We start from the raw sequence: 21,234 nt of genomic DNA, 5'->3' as shown, positions 1-21,234 counted from the left end.
AAAAGGGAGCACTTTTGCACTGTTCTTGGGAATGTAAATTGGAGCAGTCACTATGAAAAACAGAATGGGATTTCCTTAAAAAGTTAAAAATAGGATTACCATATGATCCAGCAATTCCACTCTGGATATTTATCTGACAAAAAATGAAAACACTGATTTGAAAACATATATATATACTCCTATGTTCAGTGTAGCATTATTTACAATAGCCGTGGAATGAAAACAACCTAAAATGCCCACTGATGAATGGATAAAGAAAATGTGTTTTTATATATGTAATGGAATATTATTCAGCCATAAAAAGAATGATATATTGCCATCTGCAATAATATGGATGGACATGAAGTTGTTATGCTAAATGACAAAATTCAGACAGAAACAGATAAATACCATATGATCTCCCTTTTACATGGAAACTAAAAATAACCTCTGAGCTCATGGATATAGAGAAAAGATGGGTGGTTGCCTGAAGCAAGAGCACGTGGGTGGTTGAAATGAGTGAATGAAGTACAAAGGTACAAATTTCCACTTATGAAATAAGTAATGTGGACGTAATGTACAGTATGGTGACTACAGAATGGCACTGCATATTTGAAAGTTTCTAGGAGAGTGGATCTAGAAAGTTCTCATCACAAGAAAAAAAATGTAATTGTGTATGGTGCTGGATGCTAACTGTATTTATGGTGGTGATCATTTTACAATATATACAAATATTGAATTATTATGTACATTTGAGACTAACATAATGTCATGTCAGTTATACTTCAGTAAGTAAATAAAGGCAGCTGGAAATGGAAACAAATAATTAAAAATAAAGATACTGATTTGCAAAAAAAAAAAAAAAAAGTAACCTGCTGTTTAAAAAGTTTACGTGAAGTTTCCTGGTGTTTTGGACATGCTTCTGAATGTTCAAATTAAAGAAATATTTTCCTTGATAAAAAGGGGGTGCAGGTTTGACTCAGGAACAGTCTCAGCATTATTTGGACACTGAAACTATTTTCTGGATGCAAGGGGAAGGTCTTTGCTTTACCTAAAGTCCTTACAAGACTATGGTGGAGGCTTCTATACAGCCCTGCAGTCCTTCCAGATTTGTACAGACGCCCGTAGTGAAACACACACATAAGCACACACACACACAGAGTCACTTTGCCAAATTTAAATGTATCTTTCACGAGAACCCACCAAGTAAAGCAAGGGTTGAATGATTTAAAAGAAAAATAAATAAGAAAAAAAAAAAGAAAAAAGAACCTTCTGGATTTTGGCTTCGGCAAATTCCTTCTGTGTCTGAGGCGCTTCTCTCGCCTGGTACGGGATCCGCTCAAACCCGTCGGTGTCGTCCCCTCTCTTCAAGGTCTTCAGGCGAGGCTATTCTCACTTGCTTTTCCAAAACCGGTACTCCTTTTGTGTCGCTTCCACTGCGGTGTCCAAGTCCTGTGGCCGTATTGCGGCTCGTCCACGGTGAGTACCATGGGCAGCAGCATACTCCTAGGCCTGAGAACACACAGGATGGAGGACACACGGGTACGTTTGAAACTTGTAAGGGATCAAATTCCAAGAGGTTTGCCTCAGGAAAGTTCTTAATGAAGGCGCGACCGCGTGATGTGCAGTGCTTGTCTCGGGCACCACCGACGCCTGTCTCTGAGGGCTGTCCTTCGGGAGCAGGTTGACCTCGAGGTATAGAGACTGTTTCTTCAAAAGTGCCTCCTTAAACAGGAAGATCCAAGCTGCTCCAGATGGTCTACCTCAGCCCCAGTGCCTAGAACTAGAGGGTTCTTTCTCCATTAAGAGCACGGCAGGGGGAACCCTGCTGACGAGGCGGGGCTTCGGCTGAGCCTGCGCAGCGTGCGACTCTCCCCTCCCCCAGGACCCGCTGGCGGGAGCCCCAGCGCTGGAAGACTGGTGGGTCCCTCCTCACCTGGCGTCGCCAAGGCACAGCAGTGTTCTGCACCCTGTAAGTATCATCCGCTGAGGCTCAAAGCACCGACTTGCTGGGAGGTGAGTCTTCCTCCGCGGTCACCACACTCGTTTGGTCCACCACAGGCCGCTCTAGGGGGGTCCGTGAGGCTCTGCTTCTCCACCACCTCCTGACAGATTAAAGGGTGGGCCACGTAGCTTGTCCTACTGCAGGTTGTAAGGCCCGGGGGGACAGAAACGGGACCCTCTGCTACCTCCTGGATCGGGGGAGGAGGCTTTCCCTGTGTGGCCTTTCATCCTGGGAGGGGCGAGGGAGGCCTTGAGTCTCATTTGCAGCTTTCATGATGGGGGTGGCTCTTTGCTGCCAGCGTGGTCAGAGAAATCAAATTCTAGGCTTATGGCCTGCTCCGTGAAGACATGGCCATTTGGTGGTTGGCCCCTTTCTTCCGAGGACTTGGAGACGTGGCCCCTCAGTCCTTCAGAGGGCCCGCCTGGGCGGTGTTCCAGGACCAGAAGCGCCTTTGGGGCAGGTCTGCGTTCGTACTCTAGCTTCTTTTGGGACAGCACTGTCAGGCGCTCGGCCCCAGAAGTGACCCCGTTCTAAGAACCTGGTGTGAACTTCAGGAGCAGCCCTGTCAGGGTCCTCCGTTCTTGGGGCTCCAACCCCGGTAAGTTCTAATAGGATTAAGGAGGTGGATGTCAAGCTTTTTTCTAAGAACCGAGAAGGACATTTTCCTCCAAGCCTCGCTTAGGGCTACAAGAGAGTTCCCTCGAGATGCCTCTTGGTTTTCAAGACTCCCCAGAGCGTTGGTGGTATAGTGGTGAGCATAGCTGCCTTCAAGACTCCCCAGAGTCTGGGGAGAGCTTGAGGGCTCCAGGCCAGCCAGGAGAGCCAGGGCAGGCCCACTGGAACCCTTGTCTTCAAGGCCAGTCTTACATCCCCGGGAGGAAGGTCCTCATTGGTCACTGATGGTTTCTAGAGAATTCCATTGATCCTTTTGGTGTGCACTTCCATTCTCATTCTGGGTCCAGATTTGATGAGAGTTTTCTAATCCAGTGGTGTCTTCCATGGCAAACAAACCTCAAATTTGCTGTTTAAAATCCCGTGCTTTTTTTTTACTGCTGCAGACATGTCTAAAGTTGTCTTCATAGCTTTGACTATGTTCTTGGGTGGCACATTCTCTTTCTGCAACACAAGACCATATTATCTTCTGGTGTGCATGAGACTGAGAGAGAGAGAGAGACATGGAACATCAGAACAGGGGTCATATGAGAGCAGGCATTCTGAGAGACCAGATGGAAACTATAGTCTTCCCTGACAGAACCTTAGAAACCAAGTTCCACTGCACTCTGTTAGTCAACAACAGATCACTTAATGAGTACAGATTCACAGAGTGGGCCATGGTATTTTGACTCCACCTCTTGATATGGGTGTGGCAAAGTGACATGTCAGAAGAACTGTGGTAGGAGGTGTTGTTGAAAAATTTAAGTACAGTCTGTCACCAGACTAGTGAATATCCTTTAAAACCAGCTAGTGAATATCCTTTAAAACGTTTACCAAAGAGACAATGCTATATGTGCACTATGCTTCTTTTCCTTTACCGTTTAATCTTGGAAAACTCTTTTATGTTAACTGTAGATCAAATTCATTCTTTCTTTTTTTTAAAATTATTTTATTTTTTATTTTTTTATAAACATATAATGTATTTTTATCCCCAGGGATACAGGTCTGTGAATAGCCAGGTTTACACACTTCACAGCACTCACCATAGCACATACCCTCCCCAATGTTCATAATCCCACCACCCTCTCCGAAACCCCCTCCCCCAGAAACTCTCAGTTTGTTTTTGTATGTATCAAAAAGTTCAGATTAGAAGGTTATTAAAGAATTTGATGTACTGGACATCTCAGTGTGATGGTAAATAGGTTAAAAAATTATCTGTATGTATAAAAAAAAAAGAACCAGAATATTGGTAAAGAGTTTTATTTATTGATTTATTTATGAAGTAAAAAAAAAAAAAAAAAAAAGAGTCACTGATGGTTTGTCTCCCTCCCAATCCCATCTAGTTTCACTTATTTTTCTCCTACCCCCCCCCCCCATGTTGCATCTCCACGTCCTCATATCAGGGAGATCATATGATAGTTGTCTTTATCCAATGGACTTATTTCACTAAGCATGATACCCTCCAGTTCCATCCACGTCATTGCAAATGGCAAGATTTCATTTCTTTTCATGGCTGCATAGTATCCCATTGTGTATATATACCACATCTTCTTTATCCATTCATCTGTTGATGAACATCTAGGTTCTTTACATAGTTTGGCTATTGTGGATCTTGCAGCTATAAACATTCGGGTGCACGTGCCCCTTTGGATCACTACATTTGTATCTTTAGGGTAAATATCCAGTAGTGCAATTGCTGGGTCATAGGGTAGTTCTATTTTCAACTTTTTGAGGAACCTCCATGCTGTTTTCCAGAGTGGTTGCACCAGCTTGCATTCCCACCAACAGTGGAGGAGGGTTCCCCTTTCTCTGCATCCTCACCAGCATCTCTCATTTCCTGACTTGTTCATTTTAGCCATTCTGACTGGTGTGAGGTGGCTTTGATTTGTATTTCCCTGATGCCGAGTGATGTGGAGCACTTTTTCATGTGTCTGTTAGCCATCTGGATGTCTTCTTTGCAGAAATGTCTATTCATGTCCTCTGCCCACTTCTTGATTGGATTGTTTGTTCTTTGGGTGTTGAGTTTGCTAAGTACTTTATAGATTTTGGATACTAGCCCTTTATCTGATATGTCGTTTGCAAACATCTTCTCCTATTCTGTCATTGTCTTTTGGTTTTGTTAACTGTTTCCTTTGCTGTGCAAAAGCTTTTGATCTTGATGAAGTCCCAATAGTTAAGTTTTGCCCTTGCTTCCCTTGCCTTTGCCGATGTTCCTAGAAAGAAATTGCTGCAGTTGAGGTCGAAGAGGTTGCTGCCTGTGTTCTCCTCAAAGATTTTGATGGTTTCCTTTCTCACATTGAGGTCCTTCATCCATTTTGAGTCTATTTTCATGTGTGGTGTAAGGAAGTGGTCCAATTTCATTTTTCTGCATGTGGCGGTCCAATTTTCCCAGCACCATTTATTGAAGAGGCTGTCTTTTTTCCATTGGACATTCTTTCCTGCTTTGTCAAAGATTAGTTGACCATAGAGTTGAGGGTCTATTTTTGGGCTCTCTGTCCTGTTCCATTGATCTACGTGTCTGTTTTTGTGCCAGTACCATACTGTCTTGATGATGACAGCTTTGTAATAGAGCTTAAAGTCCGGAATTGTGATGCCACCAACTTTGGCTTTCTTTTTCAACATTCCTTTGGCTATTCGAGGTCTTTTCTGGTTCCATATAAATTTTAGGATCATTTGTTCCATTTCTTTGAAAAAAACGGATGGTATTTTGATAGGGATTGCATTAAATGTGTAGATTGCTTTAGGTAGCATAGGCATTTTCACAATATTTTTTCTTCCAATCCAGGAGCATGGAACATTTTTCCATTTCTTTGTGTCTTCCTCAATTTCTTTCATGATTACTTTACAGTTTTCTGCATATAGATTCTTAGCCTCTTTGGTTAGGTTTATTCCTAGCTATCTTATAGTTTTGGTTGCAATTGTAAATGGGATGGATTCCTTAATTTCTCTTTCTTCTGTCTTGTTGGTGTAGAGAAAAGCAACTGATTTCTGTGCATTGATTTTATATCCTGACACTTTACAGAATTCCTATACAAGTTCTAGCAGTTTTAGAGGGGAGTCTTTTGGGTTTTCCACATATAGTATCATATCATCTACGAAGAGTGATAGTTTGACTTCTTCTTTGCCGATTTGGATGCCTTTAATTTCTTTTTGTTGTCTGATTGCTGAGGCTAGGACTTCTAATACTATGTTGAATAGCAGTGGTGATAATGGACATCCCTGCCGTGTTCCTGACCTTAGCGGAAAAGCTTTCAGTTTTTCTCCATTGAGAATGATATTTGCGGTGGGTTTTTCATGGATGGCTTTGATAATATTGAGGTATATGCCCTCTACCCCTACACTTTGAAGAGTTTTGATCAGGAAGGAATGCTGTACTTTGTCAAATGCCTTTTCAGCATCTATTGAGAGTATCATATGGTTCTTGTTCTTTCTTTTATTACTCTGTTGTATCACATTGATTGATTTGTGGATGTTGAACCAACCTTGCAGCCCTGGAATAAATCCCACTTGGTCATGGTGAATAATCCTATTCACCTAATTCATTCACGTGTTGAATCCTATTGGCTAGTATTTTGGTGAGCATTTTTGCATCTGTGTTCATCAAAGATATTGGTCTGTAGTTCTCTTTTTTGATGGGATCCTTGTCTGGTTTTGGGATCAAGGTGATGGTGGCCTCATAAAATGAGTTTGGAAGTTTTCCTTCCATTTCTATTTTTTTTGGAACAGTTTCAGGAGAATAGGAATTAGTTCTTCTTTAAATGTTTGGTAGAATTCAGCTGGGAACAAAACACTGCCCTGGTGTTTTGTTTGTTTGGAGATTTTTTTTTTTTTTTTAGATTTTATTTATTTATTTGTCAGAGAGAGAGAGAGCAAGCACAGGCAGACAGAGTGGCAGGCAGAGGCAGGGGGAGAAGCATGCTCCTTGCCGAGCAAGGAGCCTGATGTGGGACTCGATCCCAGGACTCTGGGATCATGACCTGAGTCGAAGGCAGCTGCTTAACCAACTGAGCCACTCAGGCGTCCCTCTTTGGAGATTTTTGATGACTGTTTCAATCTCCTTACTGATTATGGGTCTGTTCAGGTTTTTCTATTTCTTCTAGTTCAGTTATGGTAGCTTATAGGTCTCTAGGAATGCATCCATTTCTTCCAGATTGTCAAATTTGTTGGCGTAGAGTTGCTCATCGTATGTTCTTAGAATTGTCTGTATTTCTTTAGTGTTAGTTGTGATCTCTTCCCTTTCATTCATGATTTTATTTATTTGGGTCCTTTCTCTTTTCTTTTTGATAAGTCTGGGCAGGGGTTTATCAATCTTATTAATTCTTTCAAAGAACCAGCTCCTAGTTTCGTTTATTTGTTCTATTGTTTTTTTTGTTTGTATTTCATTGATTTCTGCTTTGATCTTTATGATTTCTCTTCTCCTGCTGGGTTTAGGGTTTCTTTGTTGTTCTTTCTCCAGCTCCTTTGGGTGTAGGGTTAGGTTGTGTACTTGAGACCTTTCTTGTTTCTTGAGAAAGGCTTGTACTACTGTATATTTTCCTCTCAGGACAGCATTTGCTGTGTCCCACAGATTTTGAACCGTTGTGTTTTCATTATCCTTTGTTTCCATGAATTTTTTCAATTCTTCTTTAACTTCCTGGTTGACCCATTCATTCTTTAGAAGGATGCTGTTTAGTCTCCATGTATTTGGGTTCTTTCCAAGTTTCCTCTGTGATTGAGTTCTAGTGTCAGAGCATTGTGGTCTGAAAATATCCTTGGGATGATCCCAAACTTTTGATACCGGTTGAGACCTGATTTAGGACCCAGGATGTGATCTATTCTGGAGAATGTTCCATGTGCACTAGAGAAGAATGTGTATTCTGTTGCTTTGGGATGAAATGTTCTGAATATATCTGTGATGTCCATCTGGTCCAGTGTGTCATTTAAGACCTTTATTTCCTTGTTGATTTTGCCTGGATGATCTGTCCATTTCAGTGAGGGGAGTGTTAAAGTCCCTTACTATTATTGTATTATTGTTGATGTGTTTCTTTGATTTTGTTATTAATTGGTTTATATAGTTGGCTGCTCTCACGTTAGGAACATAGGTATTTAAAGTGGTTAGATCTTCTTGTTGGACAGACCCTTTGAGTATGGTATAGTGTTTCCTTCCTCATCTCTTATTATAGTCTTTGGCTTAAAATCTAATTGATCTGATATAAGGATTGCTACCCAGCTTTCTTCTGATGCCCATTAGCATGGTAAATTGTTTTCCACCCACTCACTTTAAATCTGGAGGTGTCTTCATGTCTAAAATGAGTTTCTTGTAGGCAACATACAGATGGGTTTTTTTTTTTTTTTATCCATTCTGATACCCTGTGTCTTTTGATTGGGGCATTTAGCCCATTAACGTTCAGGGTAAGTATTGAGAGATATGAATTTAGTGCCATTGTATTGCCTGTAAGGTGACTGTTACTGTTTATTTTCTCTTTTCCTTTCTGATCTACTACTTTTAGGCTCTCTCTTTGCTTAGAGGACCCCTTTCAATATTTCCTGTAGAGCTGGTTTGGTGTTTACAAATTCTTTTAGTTTTTGTTTGTCCTGGAAGCTTTTTATCTGTCCTTCTATTTTCAATGATAGCCTAGCTGGATAGAGTATTCTTGGCTGCATGTTTTTCTCGTTTAGTGCTCTGAATATATCATGCCAGCTCTTTCTGACCTGCCAGGTCTCTGTGGATAAGTCTACTGCCAATCTAATATTTTTACCACTGTATGTTACAGACTTCTTTTCCCAGGCTGCTTTCAGGATTTTGTCTTTGTCACTATGTCTTGTAAATTTTACTATTAGGTGACAGGGTGTGGACCTATTCTTGTTGATTTTGAGGGGGATTCTCTGCACACCCTGGATTTTGATGCTTGTTCCCTTTGCCATATTAGGGAAATTCTCTCCAATAATTCTCTCCAATATACCTTCTGCTCCCCTCTCTCTTTCTTCTTCTTCTGGAATCCCAATTATTCTAATGTTGTTTCATCTTATGGTGTCACTTATTTCTCGAATTCTCCCCTCGTGGTCCAGTAGCTGTTTGTCCCTCTTTTGCTCAGCTTCTTTATTCTCTGTCATTTGGTCTTCTATATCACTAATTCTTTTTTCTGCCTCATTGATCCTAGCAGTGAGAGCCTCCATTTTTGATTGCACCTCATTAATAGCTTTTTTGATTTCAACTTGGTTAGATTTTAGTTCTTTAATTTCTCCAGAAAGGGCTTTTATCTCTCCAGAGAGGGTTACTCTAATATCTTCCATGCCTTTTTCAAGCCTGGCTAGCACCTTGAGAATCGTCATTCTGAACTCTAGATCTGACATATTACCAATGTCTGTATTGATTAGGTCCCTAGCCTTCAGTACTGCCTCTTGTTGTTTTTTTTTTTGTGGTGAATTTTTCTGTCTTGTCATTTTATCCAGATAAGAGTATATGAAGGATAAAGTAAAGTACTAAATGGGTGGCAAAAACCCCAGGAAAATGCACTTTAACCCAATCACAAGAGACCCCAAATCATGGGGGGGAGAAAGGGGATAAAAAGAGTTTCAGAAAAAAAAGAAAAAATTAAAAAAAGAAAACAAAGCAAAAATATAAAAAAGAAAAAAATATATATATATTAGATAAACTAGTTAAAAAATGTTTAAAAAGTAAAGGGTAAATGTTTATTGCAGCAATGGCTACGGTCGCCAAACTGTGGAAAGAACCAAGATGCCCTTCAACGGATGAATGGATAAGGAAGATGTGGTCCATATACACAATGGAGTATTATGCCTCCATCAGAAAGGACGAATACCCAACTTTTGTAGCAACATGGACAGGACTGGAAGAAATTATGCTGAGCGAAATAAGTCAAGCAGAGAGAGTCAAGTATCATATGGTCTCACTTATTTGTGGAGCATAACAAATAACATGGAGGACATGGGGAGATGGAGAGGAGAGGGAGTTGAGGGAAACTGGAAGGGGAGATGAACCATGAGAGACTATGGACTCTGAAAAACAACCAGAGGGTTATGAAGGGGCAGCGGGAGGGGGTGGGGTGGGGTGGGAGGTTGAGGAACCAGGTGGTGGGTAATAGGGAGGGCACGTACTGCATGGAGCACTGGGTGTGATGCCAAAACAATGAACACTGTTATGCTGTAAATAAGCAAATAAAAATAAATAAATTAATTAAAAAATAAATAAATAAAAAAATAAAAAAAATAAAAATAAAAAAAAGTAAAGGGTAAAAGTTATTAAAAATCAGCTGAAGAAGAAAAAAAATTGAAAAAAAAATTAAATTAACCACAAGACTAAAGAATCATGGGGAGAAAGCCATGAGTTCCGTGCTTTGCTTTCTCTTCCTCTGGAATTCTGCTGCTCTCCTTGGTATTGAACCTGCTCTCCTTGGTAGGTGAACTTGGTCCTGGCTGGATTTCATGTTGATCTTCTGGGTGAGAGGCCTGTTGTAGTGATTCTCAAGTGTCTTTGCCCAAGCAGGAATTGCCCCGCCCTTACCAGGGGCCAGGCTAAGTAATCCGCTCGGGTTCGCTTTCGGGAGCTTTTGTTCCCTGAATGCTTTCTGTAGAGTTCTGGAGGATGGGAATGAAAATGGCGGCCTCCCAGTCTCTGGCCTGGCGAGCTGAGAGTTCAGGGGCCCCACTCCTCAGAGCATAGTGCCCAATCACTCCCGTCTCCCTGGCCTCTGGCCACGCTCCGAGGTCACCCAGCCTACGACCTGTTCAAGGTAACCCCTAGCTGAGAGCTCAGTCCTCAGCTCTGTCTCTGTAGCCGGCTTCTCCATTCTAATACCCGCAAGCTGTGACACTCAGCCCCACCCCCATCCTTCTGTGACCCTGCGGGACCTGGGGCTACGCTGGCCCCGCATGGGCTTCACCCCGGTTTAGCCTCTGGAGCAATGTCCCTCAGTGGAACAGACTTTTAAATGTCCTGATTTTGTGCTCCTTTGCTCCACCACTTGCCGGGATCCAGCCCCTCCCCCCATGTTCTATCTTCCCGTCGCTTTGGATTCACTTCCCCGCCAGTCCTACCTTTCAGAAAATAGTTGATTTTCTGTTTCTAGAATTGCTGTTCTTCTTCTCTTCGATCTCCTGTTGGATTTGTCGATGTTTGCAATGTTTAGATAAGCTATCGAGCTGATCTCCTGATCAGCTATCTGACTATCTGATGTAGTCTCAGCCTGCTACTTCTCTGCCATCTTGACTCCTCCTTCAAATTCATTCCTTCTAATGATTTCAGGATGTTCTATTCCATGGATGACCATAATATTTTTTTAATTAACATATAATGTAGTAATTTTTTCAGGGGTACAGGTCTGTGATTCATCCATCTTACACAATTCACAGTGGTCATCATAGTGCATACCCTCCCCAGTGTCCAACACCCAGCCACCCCATCTCTCCTCCCAACTCCATTAAGTTACAAACCACTTTCATACTTTTGGAAATTTAGCATTTTCTTTTTCTTTTCTTTTTTCTTCTTTTTAGTTAATAGAAAGCAATCTTGGATGAATATCCTTTTAGATATTTTCACGAAATTTTGTAAGATCATCCTTTGGTAAATTCTTTGAAATGTAATTGGTGAGTCAAAGCAAGCATATGCTGAAGTTTGTGATAGATGTTGCCAAATTTCCACTCCAAAAGCCGAGCTAATTTACATTGTTATCAATAGTGAATGAAAGTGCCTTGTTTCTCACATCTTGGTCTGTAGTTGGTATCATAAAACTTTACATCTTTACTAATCTGACAGATGAAAAATATTATCTCATTGTTATTTTGATTTCTCTTTCTTTATATATGAGTAAGGCTGAGCATTTCCCCCCGATCTTATTGGCTTTTCAAAATTTCATTTTTACTTGGGGTGGGAGAGGTCTATTATCTGTTTATATTATCTTTTCTTCTTAATAATATGAGCTTTTGAATATTAAAAATTGGTATTTTATCTGTCGTGTATGTTGCACACTTTCATCAATTTTTGTCATTTGTTAAGGTATTTATTTGCCATGATTTCAAAAGATTTTTCTGTGATTTAAGTGATTAATCTTAGACATTTTGATGTATGGGTTATAAAAACATAACTCTTAACATTGCTAAATTAAAAACCCAAATCCATATGGTACATTTGATTGACAAAATTTAGGTCATATGGTTATGCCTTAGGTATAAGGGATCCTGGGAATGCAGAAAATGTTCTGCTAGAAAATACTAGAATTTTCTAGCACACTACTGAGGTTAGAAAGTCCTTTCACGCCTTTTTATCAGGAGACAAAAAGGAACTTGAATACAGTAGTCCTCCTCCTATCTGTGGTTTCTCTTTCCATAGACTCAGTTACCAGCGATCACCTGTAGACATATAGCCAAAAGGTCTGTAATAGCCTCATGCCTACATTCTTCACTTTGCTACATCTACTGGGTGTCTTGAAACATATCTCCTAAAGATAAAGGACAACTACTGTATATCTGTTGGTTTTGCCTCTAGTTTTCAGATGAGGTAAATATACTTACAGTAGAGAATTTTCAAGGTGAATAACTCAAGGTGAAATTGTGTTTTTAGAATTCAGCATAGACAGAGTTAATTCATGTATGATTTAGTTATTTTTATTCAAAACTAAATATTTGAAAACTTAGATCCAATTTAATACACCTTGTTGAACATATATTATGAATAAGGCCCTATTCTGCTGTCTATAGTCATTGAAGTTAGAATTCTTTTATATTCTGTAATAACATTTTCAAGTTTTATAGCTAAGTATTCAGGAAGAGGATAAGAAAATACAGTTGTTCATATTAAAAGCATCTAATTTTGGGGCACCTGGGTGTCTCAGTGGGTTAAGCCTCTGCCTTCATCTCAGCCTGCTTCCCCCTCTCTGCCTGCCTCTCTACCTACTTGTGATCTCTCTCTCTGTGTTAAATAAATAAATGGAATCTTTAAAAAAATTTAAGGGGCGCCTGGGTGGCTCAGTGGGTTAAGCCGCTGCCTTCGGCTCAGGTCATGATCTCGGGGTCCTGGGATCGAGTCCCACATCGGGCTCTCTGCTCAGCAGGGAACCTGCTTCTCTCTCTCTCTCTATCTCTGCCTGCCTCTCTGTCTACTTGTGATCTCTCTCTGTCAAATAAATAAATAAATAAATAAAAATTTAAAAAGAATACAAGCATCTAATTTTGGCAACTTTTTGATGGTCTTTTGAGCCAAAGTATATTTATTGCTGCCACAAAATAATTGAACACAGTCATAAAGAAAGAAATTATGTATATAAAATTAAGCAGAAATGATTAATCTCTTAAAGCACCATAGTATATTGAATTATTTTAAAAAATGTATTGACAGTACACTTACCAGCTTTAGACTATACTTTACTTTGTGGTGCTGCTAAACATGAAATTTGGGGAGAATTTTGAGCCTCACGAAGTCACAATTGAGACATTCATTTGGCTATATAAGATTTTTACTCTTAAATTTATTCCTTTGACCACTTTTATTTATTACTTTCATTACTTTTCTGTAAACATGAACAGATCTTAAAGAGCATCACATCCAGGTACACGAAGACAGAATACTCTGTAATAGAAATACAATAAGAAATTCTAATCACTGTTCAAGTTTTCTTAAGTTTCATGGAAAATCTATTTTGAAATTAAATATATTTTGATTAAAAAATAATTGTCATCAACTCTATTATATCTAACGTAAAGGTATTTTTAAGTGGGTGAAATAAGAAGTTAATCCACTTTTCTCCTCAATTATTAGGGTATATATTTTTGTATGGAAGATATTTGGGAGTGGGTCAGTTATGGTCAGGTGTACAACTAGGCTTCAGAGTCAATGCAGAGGAAAGGAAGTAGAGAAAACAGAAATAAGTTATGAAATATGACTTATAAAGAAAACACACATCCTTTTTAAAAACATAGAATCATCATTTTAATAAAAATTCAAAAGCCTTCAGAGTGTCACAAGTAGAAAGTTAATTCAGAAAAAGTAAAGCAGAGCTATGCATCCATCCAGTCATTTATCCTATATTCCAGAAAAGTGTCATGGAATACACTTTATCAGTGTGGTGACTAAGGTTCTAGGATTACTAATATATATATATTTTTAAAGATTTTATTTATTTATTTGACAGAGAGAGATCATAAGTAGGCAGAGAGGCAGGCAGAGAGAGTGAGAGGGAAGCAGGCTCCCTGCCAAGCAGAGAGCCCGATGTGGAACTCCATCCCAGGACCCTGAGATCATGACCTGAGCCAAAGGCAGCGGCTTAACCCACTGAGCCACCCAGGCGCCCAGGATTACTAATATTTTTAATAAAATTATTTAAAAGATATTGTCCCTTGTCCATAGCACAATGGTTGTGGCTGGGCTCTCATCAGATAGCCTCTCATGGAAGTATTCTGGACATTGAGAGTTTCTATGTTAAGTGACTAAGTGAAGAAAAAGGAGCAGACCACAGCTCACAATAGCTTAGTATGGAAGAATAGAAGAATAGGCTGGAACTGGATAATTAAAATTGGATTCCATTTTCACTACCTCTGGTAGTAGTGATAATATGTAACTATAGCTAAAACTAACTAGTGCTTTGTAGCCAGCCTTAGATGCATCCTCTTATTCAACCTTCATCTTTATTTAACCTTTAGCAACCTTGTGAAAGTGATGCTTTTATTATCCCTATTTAAGAGATGGGGAAACAAAATCTTTAAGAGTTTAAAAATATACCCAGTGTTATAGGGGCAGAAAATGACTGAACTAAGATTCAAATCCAGTTTTATAAGACTGCAGAACTTCAAATCACTGCATTTTACTGCTCTTTCCATAGCATCTTTATGTAATAAATATATCACCACTCTAGATCTCTTAAAGTGGGGGGGGGGGACCAAGGAGAAACTTGTTCTACTTTCAAAATTAAAAATTTAGTCCCTAGAAAGAATAGACTACTCTAAATAAGATAGATCTAGCATTTATTTATTCATTTCAATTAACATTTATTGAACACCTGTAATAAGCCAGGCCTTCTGCATAGTATCCCTCTTCCTAAAGATGTTACAGTCTAATAGGGAGATTAAAAGACAAGTGTGATTGAATTTCAAGAGATTCCATAACACAGATCTGATCGGAGAAATAAAGAAGCCAAAGGTAAAGAGTGTTTATATCAGAATGTAAGTGGTAATGCTTGGAAGTGGGGTAGGAGTTTCCCAAGAAGAAAATTTTTATGAGATAAATTCCTGAAGTGAGTGTTCACAGGAAAATATGTCTTTCCCAGTCCAGGTCAAGGTAAGGGATAGGGTAGGATGAGGGTCGTTAGGTAGTGTTAGTCAGGAATATAGATGGGGTTAAGGAAAAAATTTTGGATAGAGGAAACTGTTAGAAAAGGTATGGGGACATGGAAGAGTGTTGACTTCTCTGGACACTGTAAAGTCTAGGAATTCCCTGTTTTAAAAGGAAGAAGAAGATGAAGAGGGAGGAGGTGATGGAGGAGGCAGGAGGGAGGAGGAAGGGGAAGGGGGAGGGAGAAGGAGGGGAGTAGAGGGAAAAGAAGGAGGAAGGCCAGATGAAAAGATGAAGAAGGAGTTGGAAAGAGTGAAAGATAAACCTGGAAAGCAAATTAAGAGTTGTGACTTTAATCTGTGTGATAAAAAGAGTTACTGATGAATTTTAAGCCATGAAAAAAATCATCAAATTTATGTTTTGGAAATATCACTGATATATGAAAGATGAATTTGAATTGTGGGGGAAGTAGTATGAAAATTTAGCCTACAGAGTAGAAGAGAGATAGAAGAAATATCTGTGAGGTATGAAAACAAGTTGATAACTCCCATCCCTATATCATGTAATCATTATAATTCCATACCTACAGGACTATATATAATTAACACAGCACAATGTTTAGCAAATAACACATACTCAATACATATTTGGCTCAGAATTATGGCCTTGAGGTAATTTTAAGGAGAGAAATAATTGTTCAGTAGAAGGAATTATCAAATTATTTTAGGCAATCATGGGAACTTTAACACATTACTCTTCACAGTTTTCATCACTAACTCTTGAGGAGTACCCCATTAAGGTGAAATTGAAAAAAATGAAAAATATATCATATTGGTGTTTCAAATGTCACTATATGTGCCCAATAGGAGGGAATGAAAGGGAACTTAAAATGATCGATTTATGATTTTGTTTGCAAAAAATTCCTTTTGAAAATAAGCTTCAAGTAAATTACCTTCTAAAATCTCTAACCACTTTGAGAAATATGGTTTTCTATTATAATACCACTTTGGACCTGAAAGAAATAAAAGGTTTAATGAGTCTTAGAATCATAGTTGCAGATCTTCATGTTGTACTGGTTATACTCTCTGAAATGTATCCCCCAGCTATGTCAAATAATTTATTTGTTTTAACAGTGAAAAGTGCTTCTGGATTAGAATGGCAAATCTCATTTCATTTTTCACTTATAACATCCACATATCCATTATTGTGCTGTTGTTGTTTATCAGTGCAATTGTGGAAAACTATTTCAGGGTTCTTAGTGAGTAAATAACAGTGAAAAGATGATACAGTTTGCTTTGTGATACAGATTCAAATTATGTTAGAAATAATTCTTGCTTAGAGGGAGTACATGGCTCCCTTCCAAATCAAAGTGCTTAGCCATTCAACAAGGAAGGCGTGTCTGTAGACCCTCTTAGGTCTGTACACTCGTAATGCATAATAGAACCATGAAGACTGGGCAGTACTACTATCTCAGTCCTCCCTGAAATCACCTCAACCTTTTAACAATTTACTATTTGAAAATAATGGCAGGTTTAGGATGTGATCTTGTTTCCAGGTTGCAAGGAGACAAAAAAATTTTAAGGTACCAGAGATATTTCCAAAACAAAATAATGAATATATTTCTTCACATATTCATCTAGCCGGGCTGGAAGACATTTCCTTCCTACTTACCAAGGTCATGATTTTCCTTTGCTTTTCCTTTAGGACCTTATGTTAAAATATTGCCATCTTGAATTTTCATCTTTAATCATTCCCTCTTACTTGGCCTAGAAATATGTTCACATTTTGCATTTCTAAAAATTCTTTCCCTTAAGGGTTTTGAACACCTAAAATTAATATCCTTTCTCTTTCTCTTTTTTCCTTGCTATAATAATTGCTAATAATAATATTAAAATAATATATAATTATATATTATATAACATTGTTATATAATATAATGTATTAATATAATAATAACAATAACAATAACAATAATAATATAATACTACTACCACTAATAATAATATAATAATTCCCCAATCCCTTATTTCTGGGAGAAACAGTAGTTTTCTTTCTTTCCTTTTTTTAAAGATTTTATTTGTTTGACAGACAAGATGACAAGTAGGCAGAGAGGCAGGCAGAGAGAGAGAGGGAAGCAGCCTCCCCACTGAGCAGAGAATCCGATGCAGGGCTCGATCCCAGGACCCTGGGACCATGATCCTAGCCGAAAGCAGAGGCCCTAACCCACTATGCCACCCAGACACCCGAAACAATAGTTTTCTATCTTTCAAACATCAACTCCTTTACCTTCAAAGTTCTCTTCCAATCAGTCACATAGTCTATAGATTTTTACCCATCAATTTTTTCCCCCACATAGAAACGTTCACAATCTCTTGTCTGAATTATTGTAATTGTCTTTGCTGGGGAGGAAAAATTTTACTATATCCTTCAAGCTTCTAATTGGTCTAAGAATCAAATTGATATGAGACAGATTAACAGGAAAAAATCGAATTTAATTTGTATGTATGGGAATCCTCATAAATATAAGATTCAAAAGACAGATAAAATGAGATATATATGTCATTCAGATCTAAGAAGATAGGGGTGTGGTTTGGGACTTCAAAGGGAAGGAAAGCAATTCACAGGAAAATGAAAAGGAGTTCATGTTTGGTAAACAAATGTTCGCTGGGCCATCCAGAAACAATGGGACATAGAGAGGAATTTTAACATAGACTTCTTACTGTCTACTACCTAGTAACAGACAGTAAACTTCTTACTACTACCCTAGTTAATATTATACTGTATTTATTTATGGTGATAGCTCTCTTCCTAGAGTAGGTTCTCTATCTAAATTCTTTTAGACAGTTGGGAGAAGGTCAAAGTTTCTTCCTGAGTCTTTTGGGCTTTTATCATTTTCAGTTCAAAATAATCTGTATACGAAAGTGACACATTTTGAGGTGACTGGTTCTGAACCCCTAACTCTTCAAACTGTGTTTTTCACTTGAGAACCCCTCCCTTTGAGCTATTCTAAATAAAGCTGCAGGATTAATTCTCCTGACTATATGATGACTCATGCTAATAACAATGACAATAACAACAACTACAAAATTCAATTGCTTCTCATCTTCTTCAGGGTTCTTTGCCTAGCATCCATAACCCTTCCAATTCTGGAAGGTTTGAAACCTATTTTCACAGTTACACTTCTCACTTCTCCCTTTCATGCATCCTGTTTGCTTTCTCACTTCTCCCTTTCATGCATCCTGTTTGCTTTCTCATTTTATTCCCACTTCCCATCACCTCAGGCTTTCCACCCCTATGCTTTTTTTGTTTGTTCTTCTCTTTGTCAGAAATCCTGTGTTCTTCAGTTGAAATCTTATCTATCATTTAAGACTCGTCCCAAATCCCATTTTCTCGATTTTTCCTCAAATTCCTTGATAAATTGTCTCTGTTCTATGAACTGAATTTTAAAAACAATTTTTGTTTTTGGTAGAAACAAGTTATCTGGACAAAAGTTTTCTTTTGATCTAGTCAGTTTCTTCTGCGTAAGTTCATTAACACAAGGAAATTCATAGAGATAGGCTGACTGCATTTGTTGGACTCAGAGAAAGTTTAGTCATAAATGGAATATTTTGGGTATTATCATGATTCATCTACACCAGGCCCTCTCTTGTTTATTTATTCCCCCTCATCACCATTCCTTTTTGCCATTTCCCTCTGCTCATGTAATAATGGCAAAAATATTGTGTCTTTTGTTTATGTGTTCTTATAAAATGAGTACTGTTGGTACAAGTACATTTAATTTAAATGGTTTTCTACTATGTACCTAATTTTATTTTTTATTTTTATCTATGTTGCAATGTGACTATGTATTTTACTTATTCTAACCAATGCCTCATATTCCACATAGCTGTTTTTCAGATATACATGTGTATCTTCATAAAATTATTAAAATATAAAAATGCCTTTATGTGGATCAAAAAATAGCCTCTACTTAGGGTTTCCTGAGGGCTGCTTCACTAGATCTTTGGATCTGTCCACAATTCAGCATCTACAGGGTTAACATGAAACCCTCTTTTGGGGCAGGAATGTGGAAGTGGGAAGTCTCTAGGAAGCCACTCCACTGCTGAAGCTGGTACTCATTTTGACTGACTGGGGCTGCTGTTATGAAATTTGTTACGTGTTCTGAGCATCACCCTAACTGGTGTGAATCTATCATGTTTTGCTTACTTGTTCTTCCAATGACAGACAACTAGATTTTTTCCAGTTTCCTGCTACCTCAAACAATGCTTGTGAACAACTTCGTAATGTCCCCTTATGGACAGATGTGAGACTTTCTTGTGATATACTTTTCTTGTGATACAGAATTTCTGGGTCATAGGTTGAAGCTGGGATGTTGACCCATCATCATTTGCACAGGAATGAGCAAACAAAGAAAGCCCCAGAGAAGAAATCTCCTTCTAGGTAGTAAGGTGGGATTTTCATAAAATCTATTGTATAGAACGTAATCACATGGTCACAAGTAGCTGCAAGGAAGGATGGGAGATATAGTTTCTAATTGTCTTGCTATGTGCTCAGATAAAATTATTACCACATAAGAAAAGGAGGCAGATTTTATATTACAATTAACAATCTGCCATGCAAGTAAGAAAGGGTTAACTTAGCAGGCCAGGATTGCTCAAATTCTGCACATTCAGAAGAAAAGCTTGTCTTCAGGACTGACCCTTGATCAGTTCTTGGGAGATGAATTCTGAGTTCTTGGAATATTTTGCCTTATAAGTGTTTTTGTATGCCTGAGGCCTTAGTCCTTGAGATAACAGATCATTTAATTTATGTACACAGTGTGACACGTGTAAACACTTGTTTGTGCTTTGTGAGGGGTGAGAGTCTAAGTAGCTGAAGTCAGTCATGCAAGCAAGTACCACATGCCTTTGCTACTGCCCCCACTAAACACCTTGGATGCCAAGACACAGGTGAGCTTCCCTGGTTGACAGTGTTTGGCACACCTTTTCACACACTGTTGCTGGGAGAATTAAATGTATCCATATGATTCCACAGAGAGAGGATACCTGGATACTTATGTCTGGTTTCTCTTGGAGTTTCCACCATAAACCTTTTCCCTTTGCTGATTTCAGTTGCTGTCTTTTTGCTATAATGAACCAAATTTATTTTCTAAGTCTGATGATCTTTCTAGCAAATCATCAAGCCTGTGTGTGGTCTCGGGGATTCTTGACACAAACCCAAAGTTTATCCTTAAAATATTGAAAAAGAAGAAGTTCAGTACTTTAAAATACTTACAACCTAATGCATAAATATATAAAATTTTTGGAATTTTCTCCTTCCCCCCCAACTCCCATTTTAAAGTTTCTGAGAATAAATTGAGTATATTAGAAGCTGTATTAATTCTTTCAAATTACAGAGATACTCTGTGGCTCAGTAAATATGATACTGAATCACATTAAAGAGCTATGCAGAATCAAATACATCCATAAAGGTCACCCAGAGTCAAAGTGATCAGGTCTTACCACTGAGGGTAGAGAACAGCAGGTATCTTCAAGTGCCAGTTTGCCACACTTGATTAGGTTCACTATTCACTGCTTGAGAGAGCTACCTTAAGGAAAGAATTGGAAAAACAACACCCTTTTTACTAGTTATCATTTGAGTTGGCATGGAAACATTGTTACAATAAGTTGGCATGGTAACCATCTTCTCCATGATCCTGAAGAACCTGAAGATTAGGGCTTGAAATTTTGGTGCACATTTTAGAAGGTTGCTAATCCCTGATACAACACAATACTTTTGTGACTTGGATCCCTATTTGTTCTCCTATTTATAGTTATATACGTTTCTTGAACAGAAATTCTTCTTGCTTATTATTCTGAATATATTACTCTAACTTGAACATCTAACACAATCACTTTGCATGATAATTGTCTTCAAAGCTATTCAATTTATTTATATAGTGGTTGTAAAATTTTTTCCTCTTGGGCTAATCCTAATTTCTATTGGCCATATAATCTATTTTCTATTCTCTGTTTATTTTCACCTGTTAAAATGTACTCATTTTTGTAATATCTAATATAAGACATGCCACAAAATTATTTTGTTTTGAGTCTTGCAGGCACCATAGAAATCCTAGTACTTAGGTAAAAGAAATAAAGGTGAATGCTTAGGGAAGTAGAGGTCAGTGCTGTCAAACACTCAATGCACACTCAGTTTGTGACATCTGTTATAAATTTGAGAAGAACGGTTATGGGAATAAAAAATGGAATGTAAGCTGCCTATGAACTCTCAGGATTTGATAATTTAATAGTTTATTTTTGTTTAGCCTAAGTTTTAGGGTGAATCATGTGAAATT

General features: G+C 38.4%; 1 pseudogene; it reads right to left on the bottom strand.

Annotated features, from left to right (window-relative positions):
- Window positions 1-21,234, bottom strand: part of LOC123943543 — a 46,990-nt pseudogene that overhangs the window by 20,207 nt on the left and 5,549 nt on the right.

The sequence above is a fragment of the Meles meles genome, chromosome 1 (genome assembly GCF_922984935.1).
Source record: "Meles meles chromosome 1, mMelMel3.1 paternal haplotype, whole genome shotgun sequence".
Taxonomy (NCBI): Eukaryota; Metazoa; Chordata; class Mammalia; order Carnivora; family Mustelidae; genus Meles; species Meles meles.
This window is presented reverse-complemented; position numbering and strand designations above follow the sequence as displayed.